This window comes from Pholcus phalangioides, unplaced genomic scaffold (assembly GCF_987345545.1).
Source record: "Pholcus phalangioides strain wild (caught in Gottingen) unplaced genomic scaffold, Ppha-v1.0 ptg000003l_1, whole genome shotgun sequence".
Taxonomy (NCBI): Eukaryota; Metazoa; Arthropoda; class Arachnida; order Araneae; family Pholcidae; genus Pholcus; species Pholcus phalangioides.
Genome location: NW_028301596.1, coordinates 3159541 through 3181666, shown reverse-complemented (window position 1 = coordinate 3181666; position 22126 = coordinate 3159541). Strand labels below are relative to the sequence as shown.

Here is a 22126-nt window from a genome sequence, read left to right as displayed (position 1 = left end):
TTTTACGGTGATTGTTATTACTGTGTTGAAGATACAAATTCTCTTCGAGTGCAATTAAATTAATGGAATTCTTCTATCAAGCCGGTTTATGTTTTCATCAGAAATAATTTCTGTTCGAGCGCAGATGTTTTCTTTGAATTCCAATAAATATCAAAATGCATCTTCACTCAGAATTCCCATTTCATTAACACACGTGGGAAGGAAAAATGAGATTTGCTTTTCCAAATCCGTATTGAAGTTCGATAATTGAATTCAGCAACTTAATACCCTGGTGATGCACCTTCTTAGCATCAAGGCTGTTATTGCCGTGAAGCTCACATTACAGGACGCTTGCATTAGGACGTTCATTTTATACCACACATCCTTTATCTTTCAGCATTTATTCTCCTCAGTCCTGGCGTCACCTGTGGGAGGCACTAGACTCTGCACTTTGAAATAATGCCACATAGGTAAATGGAATGCTCTCAGACACTTCAAAATTAGTTCTAGATTTTGTACATGTTCGGTAATATTTCTACCGTACTCGTCGACACTTCAGAATAAACGTTGAAAATTTAAAATTGGGATTTATCTTCGGAACTGAGTAGGCTAAAGTGCAAATATCTATACAGAATGTCCTGTAAGTGCTAATGCGGCTTTTATCCCATTAACCGTCCATCGTAGAGGTATCATTCCAATTTAAAAAACGCTCATAAGGGGCCGTTCAAGTATTACGTAAGCAAATTTTTAGCCATTTTTGACCCCCTCCAACCCCCCTTGTCAGCAAAATTTCGTCATCAGCTCTGCCCCTCTGAATCTCAACTCATATTTTCATAAAAGGTGGTTGATGACGTAAGCATTATCCAAACCCCACCTTACCCCTTGTCATCAACAGTCAGCAAATCGGAAACCCCCCTTCCCCCCATCGATGATGACGTAACACTTGAACGGCCCCTAAGAGGCCATTCAAGTATTACGTAAGCAGATTTTCAGCAATTTTTGAAAACCGCGGATCGAAAACATTATTTTTTTTCGAAAAAATCCCATTAAATATTTCACGATAAAAAAATATTCACATTTTATTGCAAAAAAATGAAATACCAGATTTGAATTTCTTGCAATAAAACTCAATTTAATAATTGAGATATGGAAAGCTTTCAGAAATAATATGAAGCAAAAACACGGAGGGAGCAAGAAGTCCGTGACATATTGTGAAAATTGATAAGAAAAAATCGGAAGTATACAGTAATTTGCATAATTAAGAGCGTCGACGATATTTATCTAAATTATCGATTCATTTTTTTAAAAACTAAGACTTTGGATGTTGTATATGAGATGAAAATTGTAGTACCATCAGGCGTTACAAATTGGATATTTGTTTACGTGCCGTTCGTTTATCTTTTTCGAAATTAGTCGAAGTGAAATTATTTCATTACAAATGGAACAAATATTGACATAAAAAAATGTCAATAAAAATTTCAGTACAATATTTACAGTTCCTGAACTCCATGATAAAAACAGGAATAAAACTTCTGTAAGAGATATCATTGGATTATTTATAATACAGTTGAATACCACTATAGCGAAAATGTTGTTTTAACGAGCACTTTTCTAATCCCGAGATAGGTTTGCATAGGAAGAATGCAAAGAATCCGAATCCCTTTATAACAATATTTTGTTTTAACAAAGTGATTTCTCCGGTCTCTTGGAGTTCGTTATAACGGGATCCGACTGTATATGATTATGCATTCAAAGCAGATCAAATTGAGAGATAGATGGCTTTTTCTCAGCCCCAGATATCAAAGAAACATTCATTTTCTGGATATTATGCTGAGGTGAACTCGGAGAGAAAAGTCATCTTGTCTCCGCCGGGACTCTCAAACCCAGGCCCTCTTGCATACCGAGTAAGCACGCAACCATCTACACCACTGGAGACACGACCCTCACTTCCTGAAGTTAAGAGAGGCTACTAGTGTCTCTACTTAAGTGCCTCACGCCACAGTGCGTGGAATAAGGAAGGGAGGGTCGTGTGTCTCCAGTGGTGTAGATGGTAGCATGCTTGCCCGATATGCAAGAGGGCGTGGGTTCGAGTCCCGGCGGAGACAATATGACTTTCCTTTCCGAGTTCACCTCAGCATAATATGCAGAAAATAAAATGTTTCCTTGATAAATTGCTTATATCCGTCAAAGTTCATTGATGAAAATTCAACCGATTAACACGTGTAAGAGTGGTTCGCACTAAAATACTTGCCATACCATAGACTAGGCCAGATTAGAATAAGTTCAGCCGAGTCCCTGCCCTCATTAGCCGTCTGTGGGCTTAACACTAGAAAGACAGTTGGGGTCTGTGTGAACCTAGGCATAACTCAAGTAAGAATGAACCAAAAGGTTAGAAATTTCTCGACCTTCCCTGAATCTACCATGTGTTCTTACTCTCCGCGAAAGTTTTTTCCGTTATCTTTCTTTAACAACAAATATAAGAACCAATAGGGCGTGGTAGCCCAGGCCGATAAGTTGCTCACCTAAAGTACCAAAAGATGTTAAGAGGTACCGCGAGTTCGATACCCGGTTCTTCCTTGTCAGAAAACTTTCCTGACACAGGGGTACGACAAAAAAAAAACGGCGACAGGACCGCAGGAAAAAATTTCTACCGCAGAGTGTCCTCCATCAAGGGGTTAGAGCACCAATCCCTCGATGAGTATAAAAAACAAGCCTACCGTTCGGAATCGGCAATAAATTGTAGGTCCCTGTCTAATTAGCCCTCGTGTGCAGAAAATGATCGTGGTGCGACAAAAATGATCAAATTAGGAACCAATATACCTAGATAGGTGAAATGGAAGGGAGGCGGTTATACAGGCCCTTCCATGTACTTTAGAACACATTCGCCGTATAATACTGCCAACATTGTCGCAATTTATTTTTTAAAGGTAAAAATTCTGCTGGTACTCTCATCTGCAGCTAATTGCTAAATACAATGGTATATGCAATCTAAAAATATTGCCGGTAGCCCAATTAGATGAAGCCATAATTCGAAAGAGTGCAGTATAGTAAACTGCGGTAGTTCTATGATACGCCACATTTGTAATAAACATTAATTATATACTAAGAAATGATATTTTTTCGGCCCGAAATATACTGAGAAATTGAATTCTCTGTATGTCATTCCGAAACTGATATTTGGAAAGAAAAGTGATTTGTTTTCTTCCGGGAATCGAACCCGGGCCCTCCTTGCAGATAGGGCAATTGCGCTAGCCAATACATTTTTCAATTCCTTATAACATGCATGTGTAGCGTGAAGCGTTGAGTAGAGACATGGCAGCCTCCCTTAAACCGATTCCCGGAGGAGACACAAATCACTTTTCTTTCCAAATATTAGTTTCGGCATAACATCCAGAAAATTTGATTTCTCAGTATTAATTACACACTGTTTGTGTGCCGCATTTTAAATTATACTCTGGGACGTACCCATTACGGACAATCCTCGTTAACGGACACCTCCCTTTAGATGAGATGACAATTTATTCATCCCCCTGCCCCGTTGAATATTACTTCACTCTCCGTTTGCGCGCACTCTCGATAGTGGACAGTAAAATCCGGCAAACTGCAATTTTTTTCCAAACCCTAATTTTGTAATTTTTGATCATAAACTGAGAATTTATCATATTCAACTTAGGTTATGTTTAATTCCAATCTTACACGTTAGTAAAAATATGATAAATAGTGAGTTAATTACTTAAATGACTGAACATAATTAACAATGATCCAGAATGGTGAATTCGAATAGCAATGTGTTCGTTTTGTTTGTTATTGATACATATGAAGAAAGCCAGCATTACAAGACTGACAATGATGTTATGAACGTTTTATGTTCTTCACACTCATATTTTCATTAAATTTTTATGACAAAATATATGTATCATGTACGGGTAAAAATCATTAATTGGTATAATGAGGAGAAGAGAGGTTATACACGCATTTTTCCCATATCTATCAGACTTTCGAACTTTATGCATAATCACCAGTAAAAATGATAACTGTAGTAAAACTTAAACTTCCTTTTACCGAGACGATTGGTGATTATGCACACAACCAACGGTGAACGACTTTCACGCACACATTAACATATACATTTTAACATTAAAATATATAGGAATTTTTTGCGACCGCAATCGGTTCAAACGTAACGTAAATGTGAACGTATGTTCAAATTCAACGTAAGTCAAACGTAATGTAAATGTGCAAGTCGTATAAACGAGGCTCCATTTTATATCGTACTTCCCCATTAGCTGACATTTCCGTTAACGGAAAAAAAATGTATGGTCCCATGTGAGTAAGTTACCGTGAGGTTCTACTGTGTATGTTGCTTCCCTATTACATGAATTACATGTGCGTAATTTATAAATTTATCATCAAAAACGAAGAATGGTTAGTAAAAAATGAAAATAGAACAAATAATAGGTATAGAGAAATATTTATCAAGTGCCTAAAAGTAACAAAACACATCATTTCAAAAAGGTTTTTTTTACACCGCACCAATATAATAATTAATTTCATCTACTCTAGTACATAATTACAAAAATAGTAATAAAAATACATATGACAATGTCTTTAGTATGATCAAAAATACAGATATCAATGCAGTACTTTGAAATAAATTATTGCACCAATGCATATTAATTATATACTAAAATACATGTAATGAAGAAAACAGCTGTTGCTGTGAAGAAGAAAATCGCATAAAAAAAATCATATGGGCCTGCTGGAACGACCATACAGTCCCATGGGGCTACATAGTACATGTAATATATGTGTGTTTTGTGTCGTTGTCTTTGTGTAACTTATATTTGTATTTGTAAAAATAAATAAATAAAATAAAAGTTTTTACAGCACCATCTGTGAGTGAAATTTCGAATTTTTTTATGATTTTATGATTTGCCAAAAAAAAGTCCATGCAACAACATGTACTTTAGTGCAAATTGCGCATTTTCAAGCCAAATAATTGATTTTTTTTTTAAATAAATTTTTAAAATGCGCCATTATCTTTTCAACAGCCCCGTATATTAAATCCTATTGAAGTGATCGAGAAACACTTTGAAAAAATACCCTTACTTCTACAACGTTTAAAAATTTGGAAAAATTAATTAAGTTTATAGACAGGACCCGTTATGTGTGAAACCGTTAATGATCTCGACAGTTTTTCGCTTTTAATTAACCGGTGATATGAAAAACGAACGTTATGAACGGCCTCTTCTCGTTAAGGGCGATTCTTAGGGTGATTGAGGACGTGGATATCTCATTGAATGCCATCGAGGAAGGGGGAACGCATTATCTTTCAACGACGCGCTAATGGCCACACGTTTGAATATAGATTCAGTGAAATAAATAGAATTTTGTTTGATATAAAAGAAGTGACAAATATTTCTACTAAGCGGAAAATGTTTTATCCAACAATATTGAACCTAAATCGATCGATTAATATTTTATATTGTCTCAAAAATTAAGCATTGCATGTTAAAAAAAATCATAACACAATTGCGTTTGAGATAATTACTATAATTCCATCGAGTGTTAAAAACTGAATATTTAGTGAGAAAATAGAATGTTAGATTTTCTATTTTGGAAATTCTTTGAGGTGAAATAGTTCCAGTACAATAGAACCACTCGATAACGGGATAATGGACACCTGTGAGACCAAATATTCTGTCCGCTAACGGGGAGTTTAATGGTGAGGTACGATATACAGTTTAACCTCGTTTATACGACTTTCATATTTATTCGATGTTTGACTTCGGTCGCAATTCTGTGGTGTTTGGTCAGAACATGATGCCTACAAAAATGGTTTTTGATCTAGTAGAAAGTCTTACTAATTATAACCAATTAGAAATGAGATAAATGCACAAATAAGTGCGTACGGCTTAATAACATGCTCATGTAAGATATTTTCATTTGTATTTGTGTGTATGCTTTATTTCTTATTTTTAAACGACAATGAAAATATTTCAAAAATGTGATTTTGGATTTATCGTGTTCTGACCAAACATCACAGAATTGGTTCCTATACATTTTAATGTTAAAATGCGTATGCTACTGTGCGTGCGTGTGTGCAAAAGTGATACAGTGTCGGTTATACATAATCACCAATTGTATCGATATAAAGATAGTTTGATTAAATTCCGCTACATTTATCACTTTTACCGGCGATTATGCATCATACCCAAATGCTGTTGGAACGCCTGATAAATATGGAAAAATTCATAACTTTTCTGTCTTCTTTCTCTTTATTAAACCAATTATTATTTTTATTCGTACACGATACATGCGCTACGCATATTTTACAATAAAAATTAAGGTAAATCAAAATAAGTGTGAAAATTAAAATTTTATCAGTCTTGCAACGTTGGCTTTCTTCACGCATACCAACATGTGTTAACAAAACCAACTTTACCATTCGGAATCACCATCCTGCACCATAGTTATGTTCAGTAAATTAAGTAATTAATTGACGATTTATCACATTCGTCAACACGAGCTTGAGATTGAACATAATCGTAGTTGAATATGATAAATTCTCGGTTTATGACCAGAATGTAATAAATTAGTGTTCAACTGATTTTACTGTACAGTAACAGTAGCCACCGCTAATAAGAATCAAATCGGCAAAACAAAACCAAACGCTGTTTTAACGTAGGAAAATCATCGGTTATAATAATCAAAGGTAGTGATGATGATGAAGCGATTACGATTGTGAGACGGAGTGTATCGATGATGGAGTGGCAGGAAGAGGGTTAGTGTAAGTATTGCCACTCTACCATCGATACATTCCGTCTCTCAATCGTAATAATTTCATCGTCATCACTATCGTAACCTCTGCCATCCCATCACGCGTCGGCCTCGATCCGACCACGTGCTTAAACGATTTCATTTCATACATCCACTGACGAATTGGGGTATAGTAGCCTCGAAAAAGCTGTCTGGCTGTTAATTTCGTAAATATTCAGTGAACATCGTTGGATTATTCTGCTTTCTACATTGTGCTAAAAAGGTAATTCCATTATAAAATATACGACGTCATACATCACTTATTCATTGCCACTCAAGGGAGCTAAAAAGATTCCATACTAAACTGACCTGCTAAATTAATGACTCACATATTCTCTTACCAGTACATAGAGAAAGTTTTTTTCACGTGTCTCAACATTCAATAATATGTTGAAATTTATTACGCGATGCTCTAAAATTCTTCCATTAAATCAATTGAAACAAAGACACCAAAGTTTCCATGACAGGCAGACCAGAACTGATAATTTTCCGGAAAATTCCATTCAGTTCGAGATTTACTGAGAATTTTCGAGAGAAGCTTAAATTCAACACTTCCGTAATAATAATAATAACAGTAAAACTCCAGTATTTTGTACAAGATATATAATTTCCCGCTTCCTTCTCAAATAAAATTGGATATCGTATCCGAGGAAAATCTCACAAGATTGAAATGAATATTCAAATCTTCCGGTGCATAAGTACACACAAAAGCGTAAATATGACTCACGGCAATAAAATTCCAGTTCGGGATACGTACGAGTCAACACTGTCGCTATCCGACGGTCATAAAAAATGTAAGTTTAATAGCGTTCCGAGGAAGTTTATAAAAACTTAAGGAGTATCGAAATGCGTGAATATTTTATTAATCTCGCTACTATTTTATTGCTCATACAAAGATTCTTTCGCTAAATTATTAAAGGGGCGATAAACGGATTCGAGACGCTCGAGCTTGAGTCCATGAAAAACATAAATTCAGAGTCTACACGAGAGGAAAGAGAAGCGAGAGGAAATTTATATTTCGCAATAAAAGTGACACATAAACAATTTGAATGCGATCATTTCGATTCTTTCTGAAGGAATAAAATTAAGAATAGAAATCGAAATTGACCGAGTACAGAACGATACTTTAACACCTTTCGTAGATATTGAAATTTTAAAGCGTTTGATTTATTTCCCGAACCCGTTTGGATTTGATATATTCCGGCTTGAAATGTTGAAAATAAGCATTGCTTGACATTAAAAATAATTAAATAGTCTACGTTATTTTGGATATAATAAGGACTAGATCACAGAAACCTGTTTTGATGAGTATTTTATGTTTTTGGATATCAAATGATAAAATATGAATCGCGTGCGATCGACATTAACCAGCACCTCCTACAGATAGAAGGGGTCCATATGGGTTGCCAAGTTCATCAGTCACGTCATTGACATTACCTGGTAAGTTTGCCACATTTTGAACCACAGCATCCTATCCCGTTTCTTCATTGTTTGGCGTAGAATCTTCCTGGTTGGCTCACAAATACCGCATGGTGATTGGATGCGGGGCATAGAAATCGGGCCAATTCCGAGCCCGGTTGCTTCTTTTCCGTACAACGATGATACTTGCATGAGCAGCGGATTTTTTTTCCCACGAATATTTATAGGGAAATGGAATACTTGTTGTCGTTTCGAGCAGCGTGTGGTGGACTTCTATCTCTAGTAGGTGATGCATTAGCCCCTTTTATGATCACGGACGAAATATTTCGTCCAAACGCCAATGGAATAAATTCGATGTTCAATTCTCGGTGTTTTCTTTCCTCTCTCTTCATCACCATAATGCTTCTTCCTTGTATATATCCACTTGCATCTTATAAAGTTCTGCAGTAACACACACACACACACATATATATATATATATTTATATTTATATGTGTGTGTGTGTGTTACTTCAGAACGTTATAAGATGCAAGTGGGAAATGCAGAACTTTTTAAGACAGGACGAAAGCGGATTACAGAAGATGTCGGGAAGTTTAATTGCAATATTGTAAAGGAAGCATCGGAAGATAATAGGAGCTTAATATCAGCAAAACGAAAATTATGTGTTGGGAGAAAGGAAATGTTTGCACTAAAAAGAAAAGATGGAACCATCACAAAAGCTGGAAATGAAATCATTAGTATTGTTGAGGAATTTTATAATACTCTATACAAACATGAAGAACAGGATCGGAACAAAGGAAAGGAAGCGGGAAGAAAAGAAAATGGAGCTGAATTTGTACAAGTAGCACCTGTGCTGAAAGAGGAAGTCCACAAGGCTATAAGATGTATGAAAAAAGGGAAATGTAATGCCCAGGTGAAGATAGGATTTCAATAGACATTATTAAAGAAGCAGGAGAAGAATTTGCCAGTATGCTAGGTGCTTTGTTTACGAAGTGTCTCACAGAATCGGATGTGTCTGAAGATTGGAATAACGCAATGATGGTTCTTCTTTACGAAAAGGGTGAAAAGGGGTATATCAAGAACTATCGACCAATCAGTCTCCCATCGGTAATTTATAAAATCGTCACCAAAGTGCTGACATATGGGCTTGAATCCAAATTCGACGAAGCTCAGCCAAAAGAACAGGCAGGATTTCGAAGTGGATTCAGCACAATGGATCACATCCAAACAATCAGGGAACTTATAGAGAGACATAAGGAATACGAATTACCATTGTGTATGGCCTTCATTGATTTTGAGAAAGCGTTTGACTCTGTCTTCACATCTGCTGTTGTTAAAACTCTAGATATAATTGGGGTAGAGGAGATTTACATCACACACAATATCATCAAGAAAATATATGACAAAACAACTGCAACGATTCGTTTGGATAAAGGAAAAGCAAAGATTAAACTTGGAAGAGGAGTCAGACAGGGTGATACGATCTCACCAAAATTCTTCACCGCTGTTTTAGAAGAGGTATTCAGAAAACTGGATTGGGGTAAAATAGGAATTAAAATAAATGGATAATTTCTCAACCATTTGCGTATTGCAGACGACATTGTTGTTATCAGCAGTAATCCAGACGAACTAGAAGAAATGGTACACGAACTGGCGAAGGCAAGTATTGAGGTGGGCTGGAAAATGAATCTGCAAAAGACTAAAGTTATGCTCATCCCCTTTGCGTTGAAGAGGACAATCTTGCTCAACAACACAGAGATAAAAGAATTAGAAAGCTATGTGTACCTGGAACAAGAAATTACCATGGACAACGGAATCATTAATGAAATAAACAGAAGGATCAAGATTGGCTGGAGCTCTTTTGGCAAAAACTGCGTAATTCTGAGGAGTCAGATGCCATTATGCCTGAAAAAAAAAGTTTTTAACCAGTGTATGTGCTACTAGCACTAACTTATGGAGCTGAAACATGGCACTCACAAGCAAGACGATACAAAGGCTACAGACAAAAGAAAGGAACATGGAAAGATGTATGCTAGGCATCACAAGGAGAGACAGAAAACGAATCACTTGGATAAGGAACCACACAAAGGTGTATGATATCATTGAAAGAATTAAACGTTTGAAATGGAAATGGGCTGGACATATTGCAAGAAGACAGGACAACAGATGGACCACAAGTATTCTAGAAAGGTACCCCCGTGGTGTTAAACGTCAGATAAGGCGTCCCCAAACAAGATGGATTGATGAGATCAGGAAAGTGGCTGGAGCCAACTGGTTGGCTAGAGCATCAGACAGAGCAGAATGGGAAAATTTAGAGGAGACTTTCGTCCAGCAGTGGATTGAAAATGGTTGTTGCTGTTGATGATGATGATGATGTTACTATCAAAGCCCGAAATTGGCCAGTTCGCGCATTCGCCAGTTTTGTTGTAAATTGACCCGGCCAACGTCCGAATTTCGTGCGTTGGCCAGAAACATATCGAAGTGACCAGAGATCGATCACCAAAGTCTGATAAAAAAAGAAAAAATCCGGGTCATCACCAAGTTGGAGCATTTTTTCGGGGTAATTATGTCTACGTTAGCTATAGCAACCCATAAAGCTACACAGTCACTATGCGATAATCATTTTTTTCTTCAAAATTTGATGGAAAAAAACTATATGGCTAGATTATTATACAAATAAATTTTTATCTCAAATTTCTCTTTTGTTCTCTCGTCACATGCAGCTACTCCTATACAGCCACTATATATAGCCAAGTATGACACATTGGCGATGAAAAAAAAATCTATTTAGCGTCTACAGGAGCGTCTTATATCAGCACCTCGCACTTTGGCCAGGGATCTCCTTCCACTTCATGCAGTTGAGGTACTTCGGGCTTTGGCAGTAATGCATACATACAAGAGTGAAAGAGAAGACGTAGGGTGAGAATGAAGAGAGAAATCTACTGTATACTCTCCTATCTGCTTACCTATCATACTGTTTTTCCTTTTTTATTTATTTTTTATAATTTCCTTCAATTTCCTTTTCCCTTTTTCTAAGGTGTGGTTAGGTTAGGACAAGGTTATCAGATTCATCGCCAATTCGTCAACTAGAGATCCTCCAAATTTGTTGCCAAAAGCTTGTACGTGAAGAGGGGTTAACTCTTTTTCATTTAAGAAAAGAGAATTTTGATATTCACCAAAATCAGGAAATGTTAATCATCTAGAATAGTTTCAGGCCAGACTTGCCGAATAGAGCCATTCTTCGACTTGAACGTTTCCATTTGCGAAGGAAAATAATTATTTTTCTCTCTTTGTAAATGCCAGGTCTACATCGGCGACATTCTGAAAGAAATGCTTCAACACTCATTCCGCTTTCCTCATATTGATTCCAATATCATGAGCTGCCATAATATACAAGGCGTCCCGAAATTGCGAGGAAAACTAATAAGAAACGAAACACTGAAGAACACGGGAAGGGATAGAAATGCACTCTTTGCTGCCAGGAGAAAACCAAATTTTAATTTCCCATCAGACAGATTTTCAAATTTAGTTAAGCATTTTCACAACAGACGGAGCCGCCGTTTAGAGAAAATAAATATACGATATATTTTCGAAACACCTCGATATTTCGCAACATCGACGGTTTCGTGCAATCGTCGCACCCAGGATTCTTGAAATACCATATTTTAATTTTAAGAGTGCAGCGCTATCTTTTAACGTTGTAACTAGTAATTTCAAAATTCCGTAAATATGGGTCCGACAATCCTCTTGGACCCCCGGTCAGGAGCTCTACCAGACCCCTCCTTGTCAGTTAGAGCTTCCGCGATAAGATGTTGCACAATGGTTTATGACAATAAATACGTAAATTAAAAGATGGCGCCTAAACAAAATTAAGAGATGCTCTTTAATTTTCACTGGGGTTATTATGATGTTGAGACGGTAGTAGGGACACTTTTTTCCGGACAAATACTCTTCGGATAAATAAGTTTCTTTGAATTCTCCATTCTGCAGAGAGAGAGGGAGAGAAAAGAGAGAGCACTCTCTTATCATCATTATCATCAAGTGTTCCGTAATATACTATACTTATAACATATAGGTAAAAAAGCATTGAAGAATTTTTTTCGCACATAAGGGGTCATTCAAGTATTACGTCAGCATCGGGGGGTTTCGGATTTGCTGACTTTTGATGACAAGGGGGGGGGGGTTTGAAATTTGCTTACGTAATCAACCACCCCTTTTTGAAGATATGAAATATTCTAAGCTGCTGACGAAATTTCGCTGACGGGGGGGAGGGAGGTCAGTGTTTTGCTGACTTTTGCTGACAAGGGGGAAAGGGTCAAAAATGGCTAAAAATCTGCTTACGTAATACTTGAATGGCCCCTAACTTTTCCACAATTTGCGACCCATTTACTCGCTCTTTTGAACTACTCGGAGCGCGCAGTGGTTCCCAGACACTTTCAGTCGTGGACCTCCCGGAAAAGCACTCAAATCGCGATAACTAGTCGTTTCAATGATGGAAAACTGCTCTACAAGTTTTCTCCAGATGGTCTATCTCGATCTGAGCATATGTCATGGAGATCGCAACATAAGACCACAGAAAAATAGACCGAAATCTGAGCAAGATTGTTTTTTTTATTATCGGAGTTTTTTAATATTTTCAACTTAGACTCCCTAACCACTGAACTGCCAGGCGGCAGTCCAGTGGTTAGGTAGCTAGCTTCTGACTGTGCAGGTCTGGGTTCGGGCACTCATGTCTACTAACACACTATGGGCAGATCATAAAGATCTCTTGAGAACAAGTGATGATTACGTTATATATTATTATTATTTGTATACACACTTCACCGGCGGATACATCGAAGGTGGATCCTTCCCCTTCTCCTGTTTACTAAAATAAATTGTAGAAAATTTATGGCATAGGCGCAAGTGTGGAGTAGGCAACCACCCTTCCCGTTCGAAGATCCCGTATCCGCTTATGACGTACAGTGTGCATTTCCTATCGAAATTATATCTCGTGCATCATCAAATCATGTTTCTTGAAAGAATATTCCATGAAACTTCAGATAGATTTACACGAAAGTTTTCGGAAACTTCTCTTGCCCGTAAACACTTTAAAAATTTCTATATAATATCTCATTCCTCGAATAATGCCATTATTTTCCCACCCGAATATTCGAGATCATATTTAGCCCCGAGCCCCGATTTGCTCGTCGACGAGACGCCATCTCATCTACAACGCGATCTTAATGGGGCCCCGGCCTCTCTCTGCATATGACAGGAATCCTCTCGGGGGGGGGGGGGGACGCGCGCGCGAACTTTCCGCCAGGAAAAGCTGTTGAAATCAAAAATTTTCCACGTTCTCTAATCAAAAACCACGAAGCAATAAGCTCGGAAGCGCTCAAACTCTTGTATAAATAAGTTATGAGTTATTGATGTTTTTGAGCGTGAGAAATTCCTCAGGTTTTTCCTGAGCATCGACGTGAGAAGGGAAACCCGTGAAGTGGATGGATTTGAGGAAGCTGCTGCACTCGGGGCTGTAATGGGGATTCCATTAGCGGGAAAACTTGTGTCTCGAGGGTACCATAGAAGGCACATATCAGTAAACAAAACTTACTCTCATTAGTACTTACTCTCCAGTATACCATACTCTCATTAGTGAATAATTAAGCGAATTATCTTCATAACAGTTAAAAATTCTGTCTTACTACAGTTTTACGGAAAATGCACTGCCGTAAAATTCACCGACAATAATTAACCGCCATGCAGTTCACCACTAGAATTCAACGTGAGGAAAATTCACAGCTGAGCAAATTCACAGACCACCTACGGAAAATTCGCAACAAGGAAAATTCACCCATTAACAGTTCATGGACGGTTAATTCAACGCTGAGAAAATTCCCAATTAGCAACTCATCGACGGAAAATTCCCAGTTGAGAAAATTCACGGACTAACAATTCATAGATGAAAAATTCAGGGAGAATGTTCTCGAATAATGCAGGACATTCTAATTCCAGTAGTAGTAAATGCTATGCTATAGCAATACCTGGAAGACCTGAACTGAAATAACGTTTCGTACTCCTACCGCACAAGTAAAATTAATATCAAATCATAACAATATTATGAAAAAAAAAACCACTACTACAGTCTACCAACGTTGCAGCTGTGCTTTTCCGCGTGATTTCAATTAAAACTTTTCTTTTCAAGTAATTTATTTATAGTACATTTTTTATAACTTGACTTTTATTTTTAATTCTACAATTGGCCCGTCGGCCGCCAGGGGTCCAGGCACCCACTTTGGGGGTCACTCCATGGGGATTTTGCGCTAAGAAGTTAAATATAGAAAACAAAGGATAGATATGAAAGCGATACGAGTATGATTCCACCCCCCCCCTCCCTCCCTCCCTCCCTCCCCGAAAGATCTGTTTATCCGAACTTTCGTTCTCGAGGAACAGCATCGAAATGATCATAATCGAAAACTCTAACTTTCACCTCTATCTCGTGACCGATCTCACGAGCTCTAACCATTAGAGATCGATAGAACCACGCACAACCCCGGACTGATGCAAAACAACTTTCTTTCTGTTACCTCAAAAGAGGCAGGGTTGTGACGGAAAAATTTAGCAAAGATTAAAGTTAGTGCGCCCACCCTTGCCCGGTGGGCACGTCCACACTCATATACGAAGTCGCAGAACAAATGGGTGTTCTGCGACTTTTATATATATCTAAAGTCGAGTAAATTCACAGGTCAACAATTGATCTACAGAAAATTCACCACTGGGAAAATTCACCAATTAGCAACTCATCGACGGTTAATTCAATGCTCAGAAAATTCACCGACTCATCGACGGAAAATTCACAGATGAGAAAATTCACGGACTAACAATTCATAAATGAAAAATTCACCACTGGGAAAATTCTTCGATTAACAGTTCATCGATGGAAAATTCAAAGTTCAGAAAATTCACCGATTAATAATTAATAGATGGTTAATTCACCGCTGGGAAAATACTTCACAGGCCAGCATCGACGCCGCTGTGGTGGTCGAGTGGTTATAGTGGCGGACTCGCGATGCGAGGATCCGGGTTCGAACCCCACAGTGGTGGTCGGCTGAAGTTGGTTTTCTGTGGTTCCCAACTTCAAGGCGCGAATGCGAGCCGATCTCCCCGTTAAAAAGTCTCGCCACAGAGAGCAACAGGCCTACAACGTTACAAATATTCAATCATTACACTTCGCTCACAATTTGAAGTATAGATGGCAGCACTGAAATATCATACACAACACTAGCTACACACTCAGACTGTTAGGTGCACTCACTTTGTTCCAGACTCTGCCACGAATCTGGGCTGGAAGAGATCTCGGCAACGGGATAAGACCAGCATCGACGGGAATTTTACTGACGACAGTTAGGCACGAATCATTGAGCGAGGAATGTCCGAGGTTGGTGGTGAGCGGAATGACAGAGTGAGTGAACGTCATAGTGAGAGACCCAGTAGTAGACTAAGGGCCGTATTCACCGGCATGGTTTGAACTATAGTCACAATTTATTGATAAGGGATCGACACAGATTGGTTAAATTTAGGGATCTAGTAAGTGAGCGAGTGACAGAATGAGTGACCTAGTGGGTAAGTGCGTGACCTGGTGATTCAGTATCTGGCAGACTGGACTGAACGACCTGGTGATTCGAGGAGAGTGAGCGACCTTGTCAGTCAGTGATAGAACGAGCGACCTAGTCAGGGAGAAACAGAGTGAGTGACTTAGTTACCGCGTGTCCAAAAATCTCTTACTCTAGCCTTTATCTTCTCAAGCGTTACGAAGGCATTGCACCATATAAATTTTGTAAAAGCTCTTGGATAAAACTGAAGAAAAAATGTACCTAATAAGCGTATCGGTTACATTCGAGCGAATCTAACCAATAGTCTTATTGGTTGTTTTTTTTTAAGTTTTGTAAAAGATTTTTTTACCAACTTTTATAGTATAAATCCTGGCCTTACGGTTGAAAAGATAAAAACCAAAGTAAGGACTTTTTGGATATGCTGCAACTATATCGCTCACTATGTTACTCCATGACAAGGTCGCTCATTGTGTAAATCACAACGTAACTCTCACTCCGCCGGAGCAACACCTTCTGAAGAAGAAAGCCTTCGCGCAAACCTTTGACGGCATTGAAGTCGCCCATTTCACCTGTAGCCATAGCAGACCGACCTAAACTTCACCTTTTTTTGTAGTATATCGAATGACCTAAGTACATAAATTTACGACTTGATTGAAGATTCTCGGCGCGGAGGCTTTCTGCTACAGACGGTGTTGGACTAACCAGGTAGAAAATCGGGCGCAGTCCGTTCTGCAGGGGAATGACGTCACGTCAGCTGGATACAGACTCCAGTGCCTCGTGAGACGGCCCTTGTGTGATAGAGCTCGAGTGTCTCTCGGTTCTCTTGGTCTGGACCGTGTATGATTGGTGAAGAGTGACATTACCTCTGAATTTTAATTCCGTTTCTTCAGATTGCGGTACCGTCTGTCGGCAAAATTTTTTGACTCATTCAAATCTACTAACTAACCAACTAACCGTGTGATGACTCGGTCCGTTTCCTACGGGACTTCTAACCGCAAAGCTATCACCATGAAACATATTTTCAATATATTTAAAATGTAAAATGAAATAATACATATGCTCATTCCATACGCATTCCACAACTTCGAAACATTTCAGAAACAGTCATACATACAAACACAATAAAATGACAAGAAGAACAAAACAGTACATATGTGTATGTCATTCACATTCCACAACTTCCAAACATTTCAGAGACAGAAATACCAACAAAAATGTGCACATCAGGTAACCCAATCACATTGAAATCTACTGGTTACCCAAAAAAAACAAACAGAAAACAGTACATTTCTATCACAATTTTTTCGTAATTAAAAATTATGAAGAATCTTGGAGATCTCGTTACGGACACTAAGTTCGTGGGAAAAAGACCTTCTTTTCGGGGCATGTGTTCAGAAACGACTCAGTAGACGGTAAAAGATAAAGTTATCAACTTTTGTTCGGATGATAAGCCACTTATTTTGAATATTCATCGCACCTTCTAGTAATTATGCAGTTCAGATTTTACCCGTAAACATCCTCCTTGCTTCATTTACTGAACGCGCCGAAGTTTCCCCCCATTAACAACCAACTTTACCTATTAAGCATTCAAAAACAAACATCCATTTCCAACACTTCGCATGCTTAGGAAGGGAGCGAAATAAGCTAATTACTTTTACGTCGTTTAATGTTGTGTTTATGGGTGGGGGGAGCAGATTCCATCTCAGGTGACCGATTTCTTTCCCGGCATAACTCCCTCTACGACGCCGACACAAATTAGCAAATAAATCGATCCAGAGGAACTTATTTTTCCATCTCGACGCTCGATTCGGTGGCAAACCTCGGAAACAATTTCCCGAGACCAATAATTCATGGATAAATCGGTTCCTTGAGACAAATTGATCCGGGAAACGCTTCATTATTACTACATCGGATGAAAAGAAATCGCTTTGGATATCTAACCATTGACTCACATGTGCCGCGAAAAATAATTTCCTACGCTCTGCCAATAAAGTGATTGTTAGTAGTATTTAACTCAAAAGAAATAACGTCGCCTACTGATGGACTATCGGTCGACATCTATTACAAGTGCTAATGTCCGTTTGCGTTCGATTCGCATTGAATAACCTCAACGGCCACTGTCACCAGCATTTGATTCGGCAGCGCGTGGTTAAAATACGGAATCGTTAACGCGATTGTAGAGGATATCATCTCATATATAAATGTGAAAGTATGTATGTTCTTTATACAAATCTGCAGTTTTAGACCGATCGTCGCCAGATTTTGCATATATACCAAACAGGACCGGGATTGAACCGTAGGCTACTTTAAAAGTTCGTCAGGGCTGGGCAAATGCACGAAATGGGCAAAAAACTGTCGGACAACAATGGTTTTGGGGACTCAACAATTACTTTCGGAACGTTTACTTTGGTTACCGTGGTTTCCAACAATGCGTTTCAGACGTGAATATACGCCTTTACAATGGTTTGTCACACCTTTAATTCTGTTATAACGGTTTATTCCTTTATAACGGTTTGTCACTTTTCCAATCCTCCCAGTAATTGAAGAAAACCCGGGAGGCGCCGGGTATTTCCGCTAGCCTATATACATGGTGTCCTGTAAGTGATAATGCGGCCTTTATTTCATCAACCGCCCATCCTATAGGTATAGTTTCAATTTAAAAAATACGTAAAAGGCGTTTGAATAATATTCGCTGCACAAGCTGGACGTATGACGTCGCTAACAACAGAGAACAACAACTTCAACGACAAAATTGGGAATAAAAATGTTCAACGCCAACTGAGGAACTCAATGCTTGCCTCAAATCATCAGCACTCTGACACGAAATTAAAAAATTATCATTATCCACCAACATTCGAGTTCAACTGCAAAATGACTCAGCACTGCTATTATTTTCACATCAGTTGACCAACCAGTAGACCCAAGCACTGGACCGATTACGTTCCCAAATGGATTTTGCCAGTTGTTAAACTCAGTTCAAGAACTTGCAGACAAAGTCTTCCCAAACATTCAACAAAATCACCGAAACCATGAGTGGCTTTGTGAGAGAGCGGCGATTCCGGCACCGAAAAATGACAGTGTGAACAAGATCAACGAAAAAATCCTAAAAATTATTCCGGGAGACTCCACATCTTACAAATCGGTTGACACTGTCACAGACACGGCACAGACATTTAGTTCTGTATCCTGCAGAATTTCTAAACTCCTTTGGATATTCCGGGTGTGCCACCACTCAATTTGACCCTCAAAGCCGGAGCACCTATAATGATTTTAAGAAATTTGGACACACCGAGACTCTGCGTGAAGAAATTGCACAATTGCATCATTGAAGCAACGATTCTAACTGGATGTGACAAAGAAAAAGAAGTCTTCATTCCACGTATCCCAAGTATCTTTCAAGCGATTACAGTTCCCGATTCGTTTAGCTTTTGCCATGACAGTCAACAAAGCGCAAGGCCAGTCGTTAGCAGTGGCAGGTATCAACCTACTTGAGCCCTGTTTTTCACACCTTTTCGTCAACTGTTCGCGTGTTGGTAATAGCATAAATTTGTACATCTACACACCAGATGGAAAAAGAAAAAATATTGTGTATCCACAAACGATTGCCTGAAGATTTTAATTAAAATATTTAAAAATAAAAGTAATTTTTTCTTACTTGATGCAGAAATTGTTTTGATTAAGAAATAATTAATAAGCTATACATATATAAATTTTTTACGGGGCGGGCAACGTCGCCGGGTATCAGCTAGTACTCTATATATAACAGTGGATCTCAAATTTTGGGAGCCCGCGGCCCGGTTAATTTCCTTTTTGTGAGAGGAAAGTCCCGTCGTACACACGAAGAGTGAAGTAAGTAGGTAAAAATGAAACGGTGAACCGTTTAATTTTAAAGGGAGTTCCCTTTCACACGGTCCGGCGGCATAGGCGGCGATAGACTTGAAAAACTGGGGGGGGGGGGGGGCACGATGATGATGATGATTATGTCAATTCATATATACGCAAATACATTAGATCACAGAATGCCGTTATAACGGACATCTCGTTTTAACGAACACTTTTCTAATTCCCCTAGATAAGTTTACATAGGAACAATGCAAGAAACTGGAATTCTTTTATAACGAAGTGATTTCTCCGGTCTCTTGGAGTTCGTTATAACGGGATTCGACTGTATTTCGTAAATTTCTTTGTCAGTGTGTACGAGAATTTATTTATCAGCACGATTTTTTTAGAGCAGAAGTGACTTTTTACCGGCACATTTCACCTTCAACGGAGCCAATTATTGGTTCTGAGTCGGCCAACCTTTCAAGATACAACATTCTGAATATCGCGGGAAACATGATAGCGGTTGCTACATTGAAACATTCCCCCCCCCCCCCACCAGTCAAAAAACGTATTTATCCCCAAAATGTCACGCCATTTTTCAAAAGCAGTATGGACATAACAACCTTTAAGCAGTTTTATAAATTTCACTGATCCACATTATAATTTGCGTAGTGGAAATATGACCAAATCCTCTGTAAAGAGATTGGTCTTTCGAGAGATGGTTTTTCGAGAAGATTTTTTCCCGATTTGTTGCAGGTGATAGTGCCCCTCCCCCCAACTCCGAGAATAAAAAAAAATCTTCATGAGAATCTCGCGCGATAGAAGGGAAATTTCTACGCTTGATATGACTAGATTCGCCTGAATTCAATTTCAAATCAAATCAAATTTATTCATTTTCAACATACAGAGGTTTAGAGTAGCTTTGGGCGCGGTAGCCCAGGTCGATAAGATACTCGCCTAAAATACCAAAGAATGTTTAGAGGTATCGCGAGTTCGATATCCGGTTTGTCCTCGTCAGAAAACTTTCCTGACACAGGGGTACAACAAAAAACGGCGACTTGACCGCAGCTAAAAAACTGCTACCGCAGGGAATCCCCCATCGAGGGGTTAGCGCACCAACCTCTCGATGAGTATAAAAAATAAGCCTGCCGTTCGGAATCGGCAATAAGTTCTAGGTCCCGGTCTAATTAGCCCTCGTGTGCAGAAAATGGCCGTGGTGCGACAAAAATGATCAAATTAGATTAGTTTTTTAAAACATTTATCATCCAGAGGCTGTGATGCCTGGACGGATCATTAAAAATTTACATGATAATTAATGAATAAAATAAATAAAACATATGGACATGAACAGAAACATTAAAAAAAGACACATATACAACATAAGAGACAAAATTACCAATGTCAAATAATAATAAAAACACGTAAAGATAATTTTGATTATTCAAAAGTGAATTTTCTTAAAAATTTTAAATTTAATTAAATGCCGTAATAATCCCATAGTAAATGATTCTGAACACTCTGACAGATTTGTTCACTTAAAATTTCAGGAGATACTCTACTCTTTTTTCACTCTAAATCAGAGATGGGCGGGAAGGACTTTTTACCGAGTCTAATGAAGCAGAGAGAAGAAAATAAAACGAATAAAGTGAAGAGAGTGCTCTGGATGTGCAGCGTTATGACAGCGCAGCCAATTAAGAGCTGACAAAATAATGTCACAAAACTCGCACTCACGTTCAAAATATGCTCTCGTGTGGCCAAGGGGCCACGGGGAGGTAGGGAAAGGTAATATACTGTCTTTCTCCAAAACAAACCGTTCGAACTAGCCCCTCCCCCCTATGGCAAAATCCACCTACTTTATTTTATTATCCGGCCAAATGTGTATTGGCTTCCCTCTCCACCACCACAACCAATTCGCTTCTCGGAACTTCATCACACAATCAGTTATTCTACGGAATAGGAAAGGAAAAGCGTTTCACTTTTTGTGATAGTTTCTTTTCCCTCACAAACTTTCACTCTTACGTCGCTATAGAAGTTTTACTGCAAAAAATAAAAGGAGAAAAAATACTCTATTTTCCTATCCTTTATAATGTGCACATTTCATTCCTACATTACCCCAAATACAAGGGAAAGAAAAGTCATATTTTGAACACTGTCTTTCTCTGTCTGTTAAGCCAGGGTCGCACTCGTTTCAAGGCTGGCCCATTACGTTCCAAGGTTAGACACGGGCAAGAAGTGTGGCCACCCCACTATTGATAATCATCGTCAAATGTCGGAATCTGGAAGGTACTGGAAGTCTGGTCGAAAAGAATGACCAGTACCTTCCAGGTTACAACCCAAGTCAAAAGAGCCACCTTCCTTCTACATCTTCCAACCCGTCTGACCTCACATTGGTCGAACAACGTCAACAGTCACAACACGGAGAGTGTTTTGGAAAAAGCGGTTCTGTTAACGTTCCTTCCAAATATTCGCCAAGGAGCATTGAGTCATTCTGAGCC

At 38.6% G+C, this 22126-nt stretch overlaps 1 protein-coding gene and 1 non-coding gene across 3 annotated transcripts in view; both read left to right on the top strand.

Moving 5' to 3' along the window:
- Positions 1 to 22126, top strand: part of LOC149087902 (adipokinetic hormone/corazonin-related peptide receptor variant I-like) — a 73800-nt gene that overhangs the window by 7995 nt on the left and 43679 nt on the right. The window lies entirely within an intron of this gene.
- Positions 2011 to 2084, top strand: TRNAI-GAU (transfer RNA isoleucine (anticodon GAU)). The gene has a single exon. It is a non-coding gene; the product is annotated as a tRNA-Ile (tRNA).